This window comes from Piliocolobus tephrosceles, chromosome 1, assembly GCF_002776525.5.
Source record: "Piliocolobus tephrosceles isolate RC106 chromosome 1, ASM277652v3, whole genome shotgun sequence".
Classification (NCBI taxonomy): domain Eukaryota; kingdom Metazoa; phylum Chordata; class Mammalia; order Primates; family Cercopithecidae; genus Piliocolobus; species Piliocolobus tephrosceles.
This window is the reverse complement of record NC_045434.1, coordinates 134,583,579-134,601,672: the sequence shown is the minus strand read 5'-3', so window position 1 is coordinate 134,601,672 and position 18,094 is coordinate 134,583,579.

Sequence of the window (18,094 nt, the reverse complement as noted above, 5' to 3'; positions counted from 1 at the left end):
AATATAGCAGACCAATCCAACTCCACAACTCCTTTGCCTACTCCTCCCCCTGTAATGAAACCGTCCATCCCAAACTAGAGAGCAGGAGCAAATACTTTAGACAGTGAGAGCTTTCAGAAACTGTGAAAGAAGGCAAAGAAGACAAAACGTAATAGGTAGAAAAAAAAAAACAGAGAAACATCTGAGAAAAAAATACCAGAGCACATTATTATGATATCAGCTCCCTGAAAGGTCCCAGTTTAAGATTTCTAGGTATTCTCATCTATTGTACACATGCCCCCAAAAGCAAAGCAGACCTCCTTGTCCTGGTGCCTCCCCACAACCATGCATCACTCCCAACCCTCTGTGGCATTAAAGAAGACAAATGGTTTATAAAGCTTCCTAAAACTACCTTTCTATTTTTAATATTTATTTACCTGTAACATGCAGGCACCCTAGACTGTCTTCTAATGATTTAAGATTGAATAATTAGGTAATAGACATGTCTGAAAACAGACACCCTTTAAGATGCAGTTTCTTTCTTTGAGGAAATGGTCAGGGGAACCTGCTCTAGGCTGTTTTTAAGTGAGACAAACCCTCTCTAGGGGGTTTGAAACACATCCTTTGCCCTCTTCAGCCAGTGCTTGTTAACATCCTGCAGCACTGAAACTGCCCATATTTAGATCAAACATCCAAGTAAAAATTTGAAGGAATGGAGGCTAATTCAAGAATGTAAGATCCATTAAACTATGCAAGTATGCATGAACTGGAAAAAGCGGATCCCATACATAGTGCTATAGCCCTTAGCTGTTAGCAGGTGTGAGTCAGTCAGTTGTACAATTCATTTGTCTACCTAATTGCACTGAAGATAGGCTTTTACTTTGCCTATAACATCTCTAATGAGTAGGTTTTCAGTTCGATCTAACTAATTAATTCTTGTTAACTTCCTTTGCATTGCTGTTCTTTTAATTTAACCAGAGACAGCCCAGAGTTGCTACTAGTGTTTAGTCTCAACTAGATTACCCCAATTCATTAAAGGCTGTAATTGTTGGTCATACCCTTCCAAGCGGTCATTACAACCTCTGGCTTGCATATTGAATAACAGCAATTTCCTGACTCCAACAGACTCTTATGTGAGGAAGGAAAAAATGCTAATAAAGAAAGAATAAATGATTCTCGACTCCATTCAGGGCTGTGTAGATTCCTTTTGCAGCAGAAATTGTACCGAGGTGGTAAAACGGGCTTCTTGCAGGCCCCCTACCTCCACCCTGAGCGAAAACAATAAGAACCAAGTGAAGCATTCCCTGCTACTGTGATTACAGCATCCGTAAAAGTGATTATATGGCTGCTGTAATCAACTTCAATGAAAGCTGCCTGTTAGAGCTTCAATAATTACTCATTTCTGTTAACAGCTTGCTTTCAGTTTAGCACTTTGAGGCCAAGGGGAAAAAAACAACAAAAAAACTTGGGGCATTTTAATAAAGGATCCCACTCACATGGTATTTTTTGGGGGTAAGCGCTTGTGTGTGGGCAAAAAAAAAAAAAAAAAAAAAAATGCACATGTAAGTTTTTTTGTCCCCTTCTCAATAGCAGGCCCCTTTCATTTTAAGCTTAGATTCTATTTAACCAGCAAAAGCACAAGTTCATACAGGGTTCAATCATGTACTGAATGTTTACTGAAGGAGGCACAATAGTTTAAATAAAGTGGTGGTTTTAAATATTTTACCCATTTCTTTAAACAAATTGCCAATCCTTAAAGTCTGTGCTAAACACATTTCAAAAGCAAAATACCACAAAGATCTTTCAATAAAACCTCTGCATGGAGTGTTTTGTTTGCTCTCCTGCACTTTCCCCTTCCCCCTTGCTTTGGATGCATTTTATTATTTTTTTTTTTAAGAGAGGGCAAGTTTGGGAGAATAAAATTTGTTTTCAGTCCTTCGAATATTTGCTCTAAACGACTTCTTTGGAGGAAATGAAGCAAAATAAAAGATTATCGTAAGCCCAGCAACATCAATCATTCAGGTGGTCAAGTTTTGGGGGCTCTGAGCTAAGTGTGATTAGGTAGGTAGAGAAATGGTTAAGACCCACTAGAACATGAGTCATACATGACTCACCACTCTCACTTTCAGCATTTCTGAGGGACAAACAAGATGCATACACATAATATTAAAAAAAAAATGATAGAGACCTTGTTTTCATCAAAGACAGACAGCAAGACTACTAACGTACAAAAATTCTTCAAGCTCAGTTACCATCCAGTAAACCTAATCTCCCTTCCTTCTTCCCAAAACCAACACCCCAAAAAGAAAATACCAAAAATCTTACAAGAAAGTTGGATTCTATTTCCTTGCCTTCAAAGTTCAGATAATTTGGAAAATCCTCAAAATTTGCATGCAGTTTCATACTAAACCAAAACTTTTTTTTTCTCCACAACATTCAAAACATATCAAATTCAAATTCTGGTGCCTTTAAAATTTGCTTAAAGAAAACGAAAATACTACATGTTATTGTATTTTATTTTTCTCAAATGGCTAAATGATTAGTGAGGAAAGTCTACTAACACTTTGAACACTGTGAAATGAAAATACAGTTATGTGTTGCAGAATGACGTTTTGGCCAACAACAGAACACATTTATGACGGTGTTCTCATAAAGTTATAATACTGTATTTTTATTATACTGTTTCTCTGTTTAGATACATAAATACTTACCATTGTGTTACTACACCAATATATATACCAATGTGTTACCATTGTGTGCCTACTATATTCGGCACAGTAACATGCTGTGCAGATTTGTAAGCTAGGAACAATAGGATAAACATAGGCTAGTACTAGGGTATACTATCTAGGTTTGTGTAAGTACATTCTATGATGTTTGCACAATGACAGAATCATCTAAGGATGGATTTCTTAGAATGTATTACCATCGTTAAGAGATGCATGACTGTGTAATTAAGCTTCCTTAATAAAGTAAATGTGTTTTATTAATAGTAATAAAACTATCAATTTTGATTTTACTTAACATTTTCTTTAAAGGGTCAAATTTCACCCATATTAAAATTTCACTGCATTGTAATATACAACACATAGCAAGAGGATAACTTGTCTAGGAAATAACCATTCTTCAGTAGTATGTACCCATATCCAATACATGAAAAAGATTCCATATTTCTGGGATTTACTGATTTAATGGAGCAAGGAAACATGTTTTCATTAATTTTCCTCGTAGTTCTACTGTGACATTTCAAATGGAGTTTTCATCTAAACTGTGTCTTTCTGAATGACACATCTCCCTTTATTTTCACATCGCACCCACTTCTGGTTTTGTTTCAGGGTGCAGTGTCCTCCATAGGACCAGGTATCATTATCAGTGCTCAGGGTTCTGTTGCTGTTGCCCTCCTCACTGATGTCTGGCTGTATGTAGATGATAGGGGTGGGATGAGGTGGTGAGTGTGAACAAGCTGGGGCCTGGTACCCAGGGTGAGGGGAGTGGAGGAGCCAGAGAGATTTTTTCCCATTGGTAATTTAAGGGAATTATTTCAATAGGACTCCTGGGTCTCTGCCATTAGAAAGGAAATGAGACTCCAAACCCAAGTTTATCATGCTAATCCTTCCTTTCTTTATTTCCTTCCATATTGCCAGCCCATGATTGTCTCATTCTAATTTGGATTGTTCTATCGCAGTAGATATTTTTCTATTCATCTATAAAGAGGAAAAGACAAAGCTGCGTATCTGGGATTCAAATCAGAATGGGACTGTCCCTTTTCAGTTACTTAAAATTTTTGAGAAACAAGAATGTAACTAGTATTACTAGAGCTTTATGACTATTTTCATTTGCATTTATCTATGTAAAGTTACAATTTAAACATAAAATAAAGAACTTAGATTTTTGATTAGCCCCTGTATAAAATGTACAATATGTGAAATATAAGATAATCGCCAGGTGCGGTGGCTCATGCCTGTAATCCCAGCACTTTGGGAGGCCAAGGTGGGCGGATCACGAGGTCAGGAGTTCGAGATCAGCCTGGCCAACATAATGTGGAACCCCATCTCTACTAAAAATACAAAAATTAGCTGGGCATGGTGGCGCACGCCTATAATCCCAGCTACTGGGGAGGCTAAGGCAGGAGAATCGCTTGAACCCAGGAGGCAGAGGTTGCAGTGAGCTGAGATCATGCCACTGCACTCCAGCCTGGGTGACAGAGCAAGACTATTTCTCAAAAAAAAAAAAATGAATAAATAAATAAATATATCAGGGTCACTGAGGAGGAGTTGAGTGGTTTTATCTTCTTTAGCTTTCCATTTTAAACAGCAAGGTTCCACCAAAATATTGTAAGAGTTGCCACTAGGTTTCTGCCTTGGAGGTTAAGAACCTCAGCATGTTGTATTCTGCAGGTTTTTATATTCTCTGAGTGAGAGAAAAAGAGATGAGCTCTTGAAGCCAAAAGTAAGCAGAGATTTGCCAGAGTGGTTCTTCCACTAAGATTTTTATACCATGGGTTGGTCCTGTGGTTTCTAGTTTGTTTCTTCTGGTTTCTAAACCCCAGTGCCTCTGGCCTCCTTTATGTATGTGAAATAGTACCACCAAGGTATCTATAATAAATGACCAATATTTGATGAGATTCAGGTCTTTTAAGCCAAGGCATCAAAGAAGACAAGTACATTGGTATGTTCTGATATTTTTACTCTTAAGTCATGAAGATTTGCTTTAAACCTTTTAACAGGAAGAAATGATTAAGAAAGACAAGCTTGGTAGGCACTAAGAGAAAGTGGTATATTAGTGCTGTAGCTTCTGGCTGCCTTATCAAATTACAGCTTTAGATAAGCTTCTGCCTCCCAGTTGCCCAATCCCCCAAATACCAGGATTCCACAATTGTTGGAAGCCGGGGTGGGGAAGAAACTCTTCAAAGATTTCAAGAGAGAATCTATTCACGATTAGTCATTTTATTTGCAAACTGAAGGCACTGGAGTAAATAGCATAATCTTTGCTTAGAGGCAAAGTAATATCGTTTTGATATCTCTCTGATCCTTATTGCTGCCTTGAGAATTGGTGACTTACAGATGCTCCCAGTTTGGAGTTCCTATCACAGTGCTTTGTGCTTCTAAAATGCTTCTAATAAATATTTGCTGCATTTGGGTGTTACTGATTTTTTTTTTTTTTTTGGTAACATTAATCAGAACACCTACTATAGAAAGAAATACCTTATGTGGAATGTTTTTCTACTAGAACGTTCAAACTTTTCAAAAGAAGAAATTAGAATTTAAAATAATTTCCCTTGGTTTTATTGTTTTATTTGTCTTTACTTATTTTTTAATTAACGATAAAAGTTGTGTATATTTATTGTGTACAATATGATGTTTTGAATACGTATACATTGTGGAATGGCTAAATCGAGCTAATCAACATATCCATTGCCTCACATACATCACATGTATACATCAATTTTTGTACATCAATTTTATACACACATTTTGTGTGTGTATGTGGTGAGAACACTTAAAATCTACTCTCTTAGCAATGTTCAACTATACAATACAGTGTTATTAACTAGAGTCACCTTCTTGTACAACAGGTCCCTTAAACTGATTTTTCCTGTCTTACAGAAACTTTGTATTCTCTGAAGGGTATCTCTCTAATCTGCTTCGCCCCCGCCCTCCCCGCAACTGCTCATCTCCCGGTAACCACCCTTCTACTCTCTGCCTCTATGAATTCACCTTTAGAATCCACATACAAGTGAGATCATGTGATATTGGTCTTTTTGTGCCTAGCTTATTTCACTTAATGTAATGTCCTCCACATGCATCCATGTTGTCACAAATAACAGGGTTTCTTTCCTTTTTTAAGGCTGAAGAGTATTCCACTGTGTATATATACCACATTTTCTTTATCCTTTCATCTATTGGTTTCGTAGCTAGGCTACTGTGAATAATGCTTCAATGAACATGGGAGTGCAGATTATCTCTCCAACATACTGATTTTATTTCCTTTGAGTATAGATCCAGTAAGTGAGATTGCTGGATTGCATGGTAGTTCTATTTTAAAAAATATTTTATATTGTAAATTGACAATTTAAAATTGTATATATTTATGGTGTACAAAGTGATATTATGTTTTATTAATGCAATGTGGAATAATTAAATCAAGCTGGTTAACATATCCATCATCTCAAATAATTAACATTTTTTAGTGAGAACATCTGAAATTACTCTTAACAATTCTGAAATGTACAATACTCTATTATTAACTATATTTATCATGCTGTGCAATAGATCTCAAAAAATTCCTTTTAATTTTTCAAGAAATCTCCATACTGTTTTTCATAATGCCTATACTAATGTACATTCTCACCAGCAGCATGCGAGGGCTCTCTTTCCTCCACATCCTTGCCAACATTTATCATTTGTCTTTTTAATAATAGCCATTCTAACAGGTGTGAAGTAATCTCATTGTAGTTTTAATTTGCATTACCCTAATGATTTGAGTATAGCATTTTAAAATATAACTATTGGCCATGTATGTCTTCTTTTGAGAAGTGTCTTTTCAGGTCCTTTGCCCATTTTTAAACTGTATTATTTGCTTTCTTGCTATTAAGTTGTTTGAGTTCCTTATATGTTTTGGATATTAACTCCTTATCAGAAGTTTAGTTTGCAAATGTTTTCTTCTATTCTATACGCTGTCTTTTCACTCTATTGATTGTTTCCTTTGCTGTGAAAGTATTTTTAGTTTGATGTAATCCCATTTCTCTATTTTTGCTTTTGTTGCCCATGCTTTTGGGGTCATGGCCAAAAAGCATTGCCCAGACCAATGGCATGGAGCTTTTCTCTCATGTTTTCTTTTAGTAGTTTTACAGTTTCAGGTCTTATATTTAAGCCTTTAATCCATTTTGAGTTTATTTTTCTATGCAGTGGGAGATAATGGTTTGATTTTATTCTTCTGCATGTGGATATCCAGTTTTCCTAACACCATTTAATGAAGAGACCGTCCTTTCGCCATTGTGTGTTTTTGGTCATCTTGGCAAAAATCCATTGGCAATAAATGTGTGAATTTATTTATGGAATTTCTATTTTGTTCCATTGGTCTAGCTGTCTATTTTTATGACAATACCATGCTGTTTTGATTACTATTGCCTTGCAGTAGATTTTAAAATCAGGTCGTATGCTGCCTCCTGCTTTGTTCTTTTTGCTCAGGATTATGTTGGCTATTTGGAGTCTTTTATGATTCTATATGAATTTTACAACTGTTTTTTCTATTTCTGTGAAAACCAGCTTTGGAATTTTGATAGAGATTGCCTTAAATCTATAGATCACTTTGGGTAATATGAACATTTTAACAATATTAATTCTTCTGATCCATGAACACAGGGCTATTCTTGCATTTATTTCTGTCTTCTTCAATTTCTTTGGTCAATGTTTCATAGTTTTCAGTGTACAGACCTTTTACCTCCTTGGTTTAAGTTGTTTCTAAATATTTGTTTTGTCTTTCTGATGCTTTGTAAATGGGATTGTTTTATTATTTCCTTCTCAGATAGTTTGTTGTTTCAGATAGACAGTTGTAGAAACACCACTGATTTCTGTATGCTGATTTTGAATCCTGAAGTTTTATTGAATTCTCTTACTAGTTTTAATAGATTTTGGTGGGGTCTTTAGGGTTTTTAATATGTAAGATCATGTCTTCTAAAAACAATTTAATTTCTTCCTTTCTGATTTGGGTGTCTTTTCTTTCTTTATCTCACCTACTTGCCTTGCTTAGGCCTTCTAGTACTATGTTCCCTTTGGTTTTGGACTGACAATAGAGTCCAGGCCTCAACAATCTATAAAGGGAATGACAAATGTCTGTTATAAAGTCACACCTTATTTTAACATTATCTAATTTTTATCATGGCATTGTTAAGTATCCAGAACTTACTTTTTCTTAAAAGTTTTGTTCAGAATTCCTAAAAATAATTATTACATTGCTCCTACTTCACTGAAAAAAATTATTTGGTTAATACTATATTTGTTATGGGAATCTTCCTACACTTGAAAATGCTACTCTTACTATTACAGTTTAAGACTGAGATCTAGTGGTGAAGAATGAAGGAATACCTGAATAGGCCTGGTGCAGTGGCTCACGCCTGTAATCCCAGCCCTTTGGGTGGCCAAGGTGAGTGGATCACGAGGTCAGGAGTTTGAGACCAGCCTGGCCAACTGGGTGAAGCCCTGTCTCTACTAAAAATACAAAAATTAGCCGGGCGAGGTGGCATGCACCTGTAGTCCCAGCTACTCGGGAGGCTGAGGCAGAAGAATTGCTTGAACCCGGGAGGCAGAAGTTTCAGTGAGCTGAGGTCATGCCACTGCATTCCAGTCTGGGCAACAGAGCAAGACTCTGTCAAAAAAAAAAAAAGAAAGAAAGAAAGAAAGAAAGAAAGAAAGAAAGAAAGAAAGAAAGAAAGAAAGAAAGAAAGAAAGAAAGAGAGAAAGAGAGAAAGAGAGAAAGAGAGAAAGAGAGAAAGAAAGAAAGAGAGAAAGAGAGAAAGAAAGAATACCTGGATGATGGTGTTGATAAGAGAGCAACAAAATGGACACTCTCACATCCCACTGGTAACAGTGTAAATTGGTACAACTTTTTTGGAGGGCGATTAGGCAGAATCTATCAAAATTTAAAATAAGCATCTATATTGAACATTTCACTCTCTAAAAATTATTTTGCAAAAGTAACTGTACAAGCATATAAGAAAATGTATAAAAGAATGCTCATTATAACATTATTTGTATTACAAAAAAATGAAGGCAACCCAAATTTTATCAATAGGAGAATAGTTAAAATATATTATGGTACAGCCATGGCATATAACGCAGCCATAAAAATGAATGAGAATGATGTGGGAAGATGCACACAATATGCTGATGAATAAAGAAAGAAAAGTAACTTAAAGAACAGCATGTAGTTTGTTTCCATTGTTAAGACTGAAATATATACATGTGTATTAACAAAAGCCTGGAAGGACATAAGCTTACCTTTCCAACGACACCTGTGAAGTGGGTATGGAAAGTCTAAGGAGTAAATTTCACTTTTGAATTTATATCCTTGAATTACTTTATATTAAGTAGTTTTGTTTATTTTCAAAAATGTTTTTAAAATTTAATGAATAAACTTATTGGGAACCTATAGTTTTAAACTCTCAAAAATCATTTACCATAGGACATTCCATTTTAAGTAATAAAGAAATTAGCTAATAATTAAGAAAAAGGACATTTTGATGATTGGATTCCAAATTAAAAGGAGAAATATAAGACATTTGAATATCATAACAGAGTCCATCTGGAAAACATAAAAGTAATGTTTTTAATAATGATTTATCAATTATTATTGATAAAAACAATTATGTTTTTATCAATGATTTATCAAATCACAATCAATTTGTGCATGTAGATTGGCTCCTGGGGTTAAACAAGCAGAAATTCACTTAGGTTACCTTTATAACGAGGGTTTATTCCGGGACGCGGAGCTTGCAGTGAGCGGAGATCCTGCCCCTGCGTTCCCGCCTGGGCAACAGAGCGAAACTCCGTCTTAAAAAAACAGAAAAACAGAACAGCAGCAGCAACAACAACAATAACAAAATAAAAAAAAAAAAAAAAAAAAAGAGGGTTTATTTGGGGGAGCTAAACAAACTGGAATTTAAACTGGGATTACAGAAATTGAGGAGTTTCTGGAGACAGGCTTTTGTCCTCTGTGTGTCAGCGTGCATTTGTTTGGAAGTAAGAAAAAACCAATGAAACTGGCTTAAACAATAAAGGAGACTAAGAGGTTTAACTTAAAATGAAAAAGAAAAAAAATAAGAGGCAAATCTACAATTTCATGAGGCTTGATCCAGCAGGTCCAAAATACCATCAAAGACCCAGTTTCTTTTTTTCTGTCTCTGCTATTCCTTCCATGGCATCAGTTTCATTCTAAGGTTAGCTAATTTCGTGATGCCAAAATGTTTACCAGTAGCTCTCAGAAATGTACTTTCCTATGTGAGCTGGGGAGAGAGAGAGAGAATCTTTTCTAGGATTCCTGACGAAGTCTTGATATGTACTACGATTGCTTGAATAACTAACAACCTTGAGCCAATCCTGTGGCCAGTTGACATATGAGTATGTTGGCTTAGGCTAGGTCACTGTTTTGCCCTGGTAAAACATGGTGGCATGGGTGCAATCACATACTCAAAATCACACGGCTGCCCAAACAAAAACTGGAGTTTCTGAGGAGAGAACTAATGCAGGGGAGCAGACTAGGAGTGTTCACTGTGGTCTCCCAAAGCATCTCTGCTTTTCCTCAGCCATCTGCTCCATTTCCCTGTCTCCACTGGCCTGTTTCTCCTGTTTATAATAATTTCCATTCCTTTATAACTTCAATTTATACTTGGCAATCATGGCCTCTCTCTGCTCACATCCCACTTCCACTTATCAAACTATGACTTTTCAGTTTAAGCTCTCATAGGGATGGAAAATCATTTTTGTCCTTTAAATTCTGCCGGACTTAAACGGAAAGTCCAACAGAGGGATGGAAAATTATTTTTATCTCTTAATTCGTATCTCAAAACTGAGATTCTGATAGGTCCAGCTCATCTTTTTGAACAGGCTCCATGTATGTATGGACCAGCTTGAGGATCGGTTGTCTTGAATTAGTCATCCACGCCTGTTCCCATAATCTTTTTTTCTTTTTTTTTGAGACGGAGTCTCTCTCTTGTCACCCAGGCTGGAGTGCAGTGGTATGATCTCGGCTCACTGCAAGCTCCGCCTCCCAGGTTCATGCCATTCTCCTGCCTCAACCTCCTGAGAAGCTGGGACTCCAGGTACCCGCCACCATGCCCAGCTAATTTTTTGTATTTTAGTAGAGATGGTGTTTCACCGTGTTAGCCAGGATGGTCTCTATCTCCTGACCTCGTGATCCGTCTGCCTTGGCCTCCCAAAGTGCTGGGATTACAGGTGTGAGCGACCGTGCCTGGCCTTTCCTGTTCCCATAATCTTAAAAAGAGACGTGGGGTTTAAGGAAGTCTAGCCACATGATCCAAAGTATGGCAGCCTGGATGAGTGTCTTAGTCCATTAGTGCCACTATAACAAAATACCTGAGATTGGTAATTTATAAAGAGCAAAAATTTATTTCTCACAGTTCTGGAGGCTGCAAGTCCAGTCACGGTGCCAGCAGATTCAGTGGTTGCTCTCTGCTTTCAAGATGGCACCTTGCTGTAGTATCCCCTGGAGGAGACAAACACTGTCATCACATGGCTGAAGGGCAGAAGGGCAAAAAGGCCTAGCCAGCACCCTCCAGCCCTTTTATAAGGCACTAATCCATTCATGAGGAAGGAGTCTTCATGACCTAATCACCTCCTAAAGGTGGCGCCTCTCAGTACTACTGTATTAGGATTCAGTTTCTTTTTTTCTTTTTTCTTTTTTTTTTTTTTTTTTTGAGACGGAGTCTCGCTCTGTCGCCTGGGCTGGAGTGCAGTGGCCGGATCTCAGCTCACTGCAAGCTCCGCCTCCCGGGTTCACGCCATTCTCCTGCCTCAGCCTCCAGAGTGGCTGGGACTACAGGCGCCGCCACCTCGCCCGGCTAGTTTTTTGTATTTTTTTAGTCGAGACGGGGTTTCACCGTGTTAGCAGGATGGTCTCGATCTCCTGACCTCGTGATCCGCCCGTCTCGGCCTCCCAAAGTGCTGGGATTACAGGCTTGAGCCACTGCGCCCGGCCAGGATTCAGTTTCAACATGAATTTTGAAGGAATACAAACATTCAAACTACATCAAGCATCCATTATCGGGCAGGGCATTCCCTGTGGACAGAAACATTGATGAGGCACACCAAATCAAAGGTGGATCAATCAAACAATGCTCCTTCTCACCTCTTGCTATACAGGTATATGTCTGTTTAAAAAGCAACCCAATTTTACATAAAAAAGTATAATTTTACTCTTTTGAGTTTCTTCCATAGCCTGTATCATATTTGTTTGCATATATTTAATTAGGAAAAAATCTTTGTCTTTTGAAAGTAGGGTTGATTTTTGGAAAGAGCTTGAAGTAATTTAGAGATATTTCTGATTAAGGATAATGAAGATAGGTATTACAAATTTGTCAAAAGTGAGGTGTGACTATAAAAAAGAGAGACAAATTATCTTTTGTGGTTCATAAACTGACCCCAAAGGCAATTCCAAGAGGAATTTTAAAAGTGTTTTGAGCAATGACAGCACATTAAATAAATGTATTACCCTCTTGAGGTGATTACTTCATTTGAACGACAAAATTCAGGTGTTTGCTCAGGCTGGTGTGTGTGTGTGTGTGTGTGTGTGTGTGTGTGTCCTATTACATCATGATTAATTTTCATTCTATAGAAATGAGAGAAACATTGATCTGAATCTAAGTTTAGGAAGAGCTGATATTCAGTAGGTAGACCTGGTACAGTGGTACTGGATTTTCATACCTGTGATCCATTCTTATTGAAACCAATGTATATTGGTTGACAAGTATTTTTAGTATTACCTTGATTAGGGCTTCTACCATCACTCTGACTTCCATTGATAAAAGGAGGAACTGAGAGACTTTTTTCTGTAGGAAACATAAATACCACAGGAAAACTCAAAGGCAAAGGTAAGATCATGAACAACCCAGCAAAGGAGTGCAAAGGCAGACTCCAGCTCCCTGTTGTGCCTCTTCTCTAGCCCCTAATATTGTTATAATCAAGGTCCAGAAGACCTTGGATTTCTCAACATTTCCATTAAGAGTTACAGGCAGCTGGCTGGGTGCTGTGGCTAACGCCTGTAATCCCAGCACTTTGGGAGGCTGAGGAGGGTGGATTGCAAGGTCAGGAGATTGAGACCATCCTGGCTAACATGGTGAAACTCCATCTCTATTAAAAATACAAAAATTAGCTGGGCATGATGGTGTGAGCCTGTAATCCCAGCTACAGTCCCAGCCTGTAGTCCTAAGCCCAGGAGGCTGAGGCAGGAGAATCACTTGAACGCAGGAGGCAAAGGTTGCAGTGAGCCGGGATCGTGCTACTGCACTCTAGCCTGGGCAACAGAGTGTGACTCTGTCTCAAAAAATATATATAAAAATAAAGAGTTATAGACAGCTGAGAACCATTTAAACGGCATAGCTTTCACCAATAAGCATCAAGCAATGTCCAGTCTGATTTCTTCCTACCAAAACCCAAGGGTGTGGAAAGTGTAGCGTGACCCTCAGGGAGCTTTCTTCAGGGAATGGAAGTGTTTTACTTCTGATGGACGATGTAGGGAAAAACTGGTTATTTGCCACAATTATCTAGAATGAGGCCTTTCTTTCTTTCTCACACACCAATATCCACCCCCTCGTGTATGCCTTTTCATTCTTCATACATTAATATCAAGCAGAAAAAGAGGCTCAAATGTAATTTTATCTACAGGACACATGTAAGTGATGAGGTATCAGCAAATTGTGAGGAAAAAGATCAATTCAGACTGGAATTTGAATTCTGGCCCCGGTGCCTACTTGTTGTGTTGCTGGAGGAAAGCCCTTGAGAAGTTTTTAACTTCTTTCAACTTCGGTTTCCTCATCTGTACAAAATAGGCAATATTAAACGAGATAACACATGCAAACCACTCTTAAAGTTTACCTTTTAGCTCTCCAGGTAAAACATAAGTAATTAAAACAGGTAGCTCTTTCACTCCATCTTAGGCCCTGTGGAAGTTTGTTGTCTTCATTTATCAGTATGTGTTTAGGTCCTTCTCTTTGTCAGAAACTGTTATCTTTGTCAAGGTAGTGGCAGATAATATGCTTTTACAACCCAATGCAATTTCACCTACATCAATTTTTATACCTCAACATTATCCCTAATATTAATTTCCACCTTTTACCTGTATGAAAATATTGTAGTGGCTTTTCTCAGCAGTTAAACTTTCTATAGGGATGAGCTTGAGTCCAGAAGAAACATAGTCATCATTGGAGTTATGTATGTTGATACGAGCAGGGGAATGAGGTTGCTATAGGACACTGAGACTGAATAACTTGGCATCCCAAGTTGATAGTTTATAATTTATCCAGGAGTCTAATTCTACACTTATCCTGAAGTCATTCTCTATGATCTATTGCTTAATGAAAGAAGAAATTAATTAATTAAGAATATGTGCAAGTAAGCCCTGGGGTTCCATTTTAATGTAAAATAAGTAGCTTACATCTAGTCAAGTGGTTTTAACAACGTAGTTCAACTAGAGTCGAAGCAACCTTGAAAAGCATGGCCTAGGCCAGAGGAGCATGTCTGGAGACTTTTCTTTTACCGCCTAAACTGTTTCCTCTACCATCAGTTAATTATTGTAGACATGAGATCATGATCTGTAGTTGAATCACTTTTGGGGTCCATGACATCATTAAGATTCATGGCCACAGTTTCAATTCTGAACCTCAAGTAGCCATTTTGTAAATCCTGTCACTGGTCACATGGCTATCATTTCTCTTTTATATACTTGTCTCATTGCCTTGGTTTCATTTGTTTTCATGGCTCCTTTATTTACCAACCTATTAACTTCTTGCATACATGTAGTACTCATTTTTGTTTTTCTAGAGCCTAGTACAGTGTTTAGATGATCAATAACTGTTTACTGAATGAATAAATTAATACAAATCAAAAGAGAACAACAAAAAAAGCTGTTCCTGCTTCAGGACACGATTATTAGACCAGTAGTGTGAAAATCAACCAACTTTTCATCACCTCCACTGATGAAGGATGACCTCCTTTACATGGGGTTGGTTCTAGCTTCCTGGTTAGTTCTTGTTTCTAGGTGAAACTCTCAGAAGCCCCTTTTCATCCTGCCTCCTGTTTGTAGGGACCTCAGGTTATTCCTCCTACTCAGTGACACCATCTCATTAGTTTTGCAGAAAGGTGAGATTTACAACTTCTGTAGAAGTTTTCCTGTACAGACTAACACGGAAGGAAGCTGTAACTTCTTGAATTAGCACAACATACTTGCCTTCCTTCCGGCTGCCATAAATTCTTAGGATGACACAGAATCAACATTTCAGATGATTATATCTGGCTTGTAAATTGTCCTCCAAATTGCCACCTTTTCCCCCTAACCTACACCTGGAGAACTAAAGTATAGGAATAGTTTTGACCTCTGGCCTTAGAGTCAAGGTTAATTGGCAGCAAGACCACATGACTAACCCATTCCTTTCAAGTCAAGCCTTAGGAATTCTACCAGATTATTTTTTCAGAAGTATTTGATTTTTTTTTAACCACAAAGTTTTATACTGACAAAACCTCTGTTACAAGACTTTGCCCAAAACTCTTCAAAAAACGTCCAAGTCACACTTAACTCTTTGGAAACTAGACTGTCTGACAAAGAATTTGCTAGTGATTGTTAGCAACAGGTAGATCACAACACTGGCCTTGGGACACTTGAAAACTGTACACATTGCACTCTGAATAATAAATTAAAATTTATTTAGAAGAAATATTTATAAATTAACCCAGTTATGGTTAACAAACCATGAAGAAAATATATTTTATTTTTAGTTTCAAGATAGAAAAGAGAGTGGCAGGCTTTTGGCTAGTATGCCTTAGGAAACAAGGTGAGAAGCCAAAGGAAATCTTTCTGTATTTGTATACATTTGAAAGAAGCAGAAGAACGTGAGCTCTCTTCAGGTTGACATCAAAAAGTGACACTGCATGATTTACAATGCATGCAGAAAACATAGTTACTTCTCAAAACCATTAGTTAGCTTTATTTTGTCCTAGCTTAGAGCCCCAGATAGGAAAACTCTGTAATAAGCTTTTGGGGAGGGATAAACGTTGGCAATCATGCTTTCCAACAAGAGATTTCAGAGAAGTCACAAAATCAAAGAAACCATTTCCCTGGTTTCTTTCTGTTTGCTGGGCAAATACACAAAGCTTCTTGTCAACTTTACAGTCAATTATGGATACCAAACCAGAAAAAAAAAAAAACAAGAAACAGTGAGACACAGGTGACGCTTGAACAATTCTGAGAAGCACTCAGAAAAATTAATGTCATTCATAGAGAAACTATGTGCTAAGTGCTGGTCAATTTTCTTCTCTGTCATCTATTTCTTCAGTTTCAGCAAACATCATGATGTCAATGAGAACTCACAGGTGCTGCTCCTTGGACAGGACCGGGATCTGAAGGAAGTAGTTTAGAGAGCTTGGTTCCTATTGGAGTGGTCCATGCAAGTTGCTTCACTTCCCTGAACCTCAGTTGAGTTTAGAAAGTGTCTTCAATGCCCCAGTTCAGCTTAATGTAGTCCTTGGATTGTCATACTCTCTGCCTGGATTAAAAACATCTGAGGTAAGACATAGAAATAAATAAAAAGTATAACTCTTTGCCAGTTAAAGAAGAAAGGGAGGGAGGGAGGGAGGGAAGGAAGGAAGGAAGGAAGGAAGGGGGAAAGAAGGAAAGAAAGGAAAGAAAGGAAAGGAAAGGAAAGGAAAGGAAAGAAAAGAAAAGAAAAAAAGAAAGAAAGAAAAGAAAGAAAGAAAGAAAGAAAGAAAGAAAGAAAGAAAGAAAGAAAGAAAGAAAGAAAGAAAGAAAGAAAAAGAAAGGTGGGCTGCTAATTTATAGACTCCCCAGGGCTACACACGGCTATTTTCCCAGCAATGATCCTAGTCAGGAAAGAGCAACAGACACCAGGGGCAGCTCAGCTTACCTACCCTGTCTCTCACCTGAGCTCTCTCATTCTTATTTGGCAGGGACCCCTGAGGATCCATCGCCTGTAACTGGACTTCAAAACACTAACAATCCTCAGAACAAGGATTACTGAAGAAAACAAAAGCAAAAAAATCCCCTAACAATCCAAGGCAAAGTCAGACAGGCCAGGTTCTGCTTCTTAACCCCTTGCATACTATGCATTTAAATAAATGTATTATCTCAAAGAAGAATGTTTGCTCACTGTAGCAGAGAAACATTTGCCTCCACTGTTGTGTATAGATAGTGCTTTAATATGACCAAAATATTTAGAAATTATTCTTTTATCTTTTTGTGATGTAGAAGTTTTTTGTTTGTTTTTTCAGACAGGGTCGTGCTCTGTCACCTGCACAGAGTCGCCATCTCAGCTCACTGCAAGCTCCGCCTCCCGGCCTGAAGCTATCCTCCTGCCTCATCCTCTGGAGTAGCTGAGACTACAGGTGTGCACAACCATGCCCAGCTAATTTTCTACTTATTTTTGCAGAGACAGGGTTTCACCATTGTTGCCCAGGCTGGTCTTGAACTTCCCAGCTTACATGATCCACCCACCAAGGCCTCCCAAAGTGTTGGGATTACAGGCATGAGCCAACACACCCCATTTAGAAGTATTTTTAAGTTTTAATTTTATTTATTTTTAGAGACAGGGTCTTGCTCTGTTGCCCAGCCTGAAGTGCAGTGGGATGATCATAGCTCACTCTGACCTCAAACTCCTGGGCTCAGGTGATCCTCCTGTCTCAGCTTTCCTAATAGCTAGGGTCTACAGGCGGGTGCCACCATACCCTGCTAATTGTTTTGTTTTTTGGAAAGATAGGGTCTCACAATGTTGCCCAAGCTTGTCTCAAACTCCTAGCCTCAAGCGGTTCTCCTGCCTTGGCCTCCCAAAGCATTGGGATTATAAGCATAAACCATGCGTCTGGCCAGAAGTTATTAAAAAAACAAAATGACTGACTAAACGGGGCTCACAGTTGGACAACTTTCAGTCATCTGGACTTGTCTCAAATAACGTTCAGTCTTAGCAAAGTAAGAGCAGAAAGACTTTAAGTCACTTGCTTAAGCACCCAAACTGCTTCCTGTCAGAAGCCAGGGGCATCTTTTGCTCTGTTTGCGTGTGTTTGCTCTTTTGAAGGTGAGAGCAGCCATTAGGAAGTCTTTCCTCAGGCCAGTATTACATCAGGGCTGCAGTATAAATAGGGTAAACTCAACATGGTTTTTGGCAGAGTTTTTTTTTGTTTGTTTGTTTGTTTTTTTGTTTTTTGTTTTTTTTGGTACCTGGGGAAAAAAGTGAAGGCCAGGATTTTTGTAGAGTTCAACTCTTTGTGTTGTCCCCAGATACTTCCTCCTCTTCCCCCTCCCTAGTAGCTAACTTTTCCATTTTGTAAAGCACGTGTTTCTTGGCAACAGACTCCTTTCCTGATTTAAGAGTTAG